Genomic DNA, 2876 nt, shown 5'->3' with positions numbered 1-2876 from the left:
CTATCTACCTAAACTGTCTGGAGGGAAGGAAAGAGGGAGGCAGGGAGGGCATAGACTCTGAGGCTCCAGCAGAGCAGCCAGCTCCCCACCGGGACAAGGCGGAGCTCTCCTGCCAGCCACAGGTTCCCAAGCATTCCCATTTACAGAAGTGCAGATGAACGGGTTGGGGAGAGCAGGGAGTACAAGAGCAGCCGACCGACCACAGCCTTCAGCGAGTTGGTCCAGCCGTACATCCTCGGAGCAGGGGCTCCAGCCACCAGCTCCGTCTTCACAGCAAGCAGCATCTTTCTTCAAAGCTTTTCTTATTCTTGCTGCTTTTCTTGCCATCCTTGTCATTCTCTTCTTTGCTCTGATTTTTCTCATTAAATCAAAGAACACCTTGTCCACATTGACTCGTGTCTTGGCTGATGTCTCCACGTACTGCACGCCCCACTCTTCCCCTTTGCTCCTGGCCTCCTCGACCGGCACCTGCCTCCGCTCCTCCAGGTCAGACTTGTTTCCCACGATGAGCAACGGAATTTTATCTTCTTCAGCCTTCACTCGGAGGATCTGTTCCCTGAACTCTCCAGTTGCTTTGAAGGACTCATGTTCCGTGATGGAGAACACAAGGAGAAATCCTTCCCCGCTCCGGAAGTAGTTGTCTCGAATGGCCGCATAGTCCTCCTGTCCAGTTGTGTCCAGGATATCGATCTGGACCTCTTCTCCATCGAGAACTACTTTCTTTCTGTAGCTGTCGGCTTTGGTGGGTTCATAGTCTTCTTCAAACTCATCATACATGAACTGAAGCGTCAGGGCCTACTTGCCGACCCCTCCACTGCCAACCATGATCACTTTGTGCAGGGCCAAGCTGCTCTGGCTCTTGTTCTTGTTTGCTGCCATCTTGCCGGCTTTCTGAGGTGAGGACACACAAGCTGAAGACCCCGTTGGAGAGCTGGGACCCGTCCCGCGCCGCCTTGCCACTCCGCACCCCGCCTGTCGCTCTTAAACGCGCCCCGCCCCCTCCCAGGGCCGGACCCCAGCAGTCCCCTGCGGATTTGTCATTGAGCAGCTCCAGCTTGCTTCCCCAATCCCCGCAAAAACTGTTTCATTTTGCCCTGGAAGGAAAGAAATGTACCAATCAGTGGAGAATATGAACACTGCATATTGTCCATAGATCAAGACAACTCTAAGTAAAACCAAATGAATTTAAACCTTACTTAGATAATATTTAAATTATACCAAGCTGCTTAAGAAAAAGACATTTGTAACTTTAAATTCATTATAAAAGTGAAGAAAATTAATTTGAAATAATTGGAAAAAATCATATGATTAAGAATCTAGATGAAGAGAAGATTTTACTGCACACAAAATGCAAAAGAATTTGTAAGGAGGAAAGTATAAAATCATCAAGAAAAAGGCTTTCCTCTGGTGTGGCCTTTTCCACATCGGGTTGAAGAAACTGGCCGTTGGAGTCAAGGTCAGAAAATAAGCTCAGTTTATTTTCTGAGGGTGTGGAGTGGGGGCTTCACATCTCAGAGCATCATTGATCTTGAAGGCATGTTGGGATTAACAAAGGCAGGGTGGGTTGTATGGTATCTGTCACTTACATCTAGCCAAATAAGTAGATAGTAATATATTCCTACTTTGAACGGGCCATAAGTTACTGTGTTAATTAAAATTGAATTATTTAAAATGAGACCTCCTCACTCAGAGATCCTCAGCTGCTAGTGATGGTAAGCCAATGGCTGGGCTGAGTATCGGTGTTCTTCAGATGGCCTGGGGAAAGTCCTGGATGCCCATATCAGAGGATCATAAAGGAAGTGGTGCAAGCAGAGAACGGAGCTAGAAGCACTTGGACAAAGGTAATAAATACTATTGGCAATTAGTTTATTAAGAGAAATTTTTACTGTTCTTTTCTGCACTGCTTAATATGAAGTTTTTCTGTTCCAAAAGCTTTTAAATGGATTTTCCCATATGTAAAAATGGGAAAATTATTCTTACTTTTCTGTTTTTGATTATGTAAGTTTCATGTGTCCTGATATATTCTCATCAAATTCCACAGAAGGTTACTAACTGCATTTCTAGTAAAGGAAACTATAGCTCGTATAGATTACAGGCTGTGGGAATCAAGTGGAAATTCAGTTGTCTGCTTTCGGAGGCTAGGTTGTTGCCCTGTGCTCCTTACATCCCAGTCCCCAAGAGATGTCTTACCAGACCTGATGTGGTTTATTTTTTTCCATAATTTTATTGATAAACAAATAGCAATGAGACAGTTTCAAACTAAATTGGTAGGACAGTTTCAATAATTAACACATTGCATACATTCCTCCCAGTGGTTAATTGCTGTACAAGATGTGGACATGATATCCTATTGTCGCGAACCAGCGGGTCAGTCAACGAAGGTCACCTGGGGGAGGAGCGGGGAATTGAAGAGGGGACAAAGGACAGGAGACCGAGAAATGGAGGCAAGACAAAGATTCTGATCAAGCCTCGTTTATTTAGGGGAGGTTCTGGGTATATTTGGGGGTGATGGAATGAGGAAGTCTCAGCTCTTGGGGTCAGCAGGTATCTAGGCAACTGGGAGGGTGCAACCTCTAGGGCTTAGCACGTGATTCCCAGGGAATGGGCAAGGTGAGAAGGGCCATAAACTTGACTCAGCAGGGGAATAGAATGGATACGGTTAATGACCTCCAACATCCTATCTACAAATACTGTGGTTTAGAATGAGAGCATTTACCTGCTAATGTTTATCTTAACTTCTCAATTGATTGTTCTTCAAAGAGAAGCTAAATGACTATGTTTTTACTTGATATTAAAGTAGTATTTCACATAAATTATTTAATTTTGTAAATATTTTTTGAAGTTTGTAACTCTTCTAAATTTAATATTATTGTCAG

The 2876-nt window shown here is 44.3% G+C and overlaps 1 pseudogene; it reads right to left on the bottom strand.

Annotated features, from left to right (window-relative positions):
• Window positions 1-268: 268 nt before the first annotated feature.
• LOC101573326 lies at window positions 269-1043 on the bottom strand (annotated as a pseudogene).
• Window positions 1044-2876: the final 1833 nt, after the last annotated feature.

Source organism: Octodon degus, unplaced genomic scaffold, assembly GCF_000260255.1.
Source record: "Octodon degus isolate 3935 unplaced genomic scaffold, OctDeg1.0 scaffold00341, whole genome shotgun sequence".
NCBI lineage: Eukaryota > Metazoa > Chordata > Mammalia > Rodentia > Octodontidae > Octodon > Octodon degus.
The sequence above is the reverse complement of the archived record's forward strand: the minus strand, read 5'-3'. Positions and strand labels throughout refer to the sequence as shown.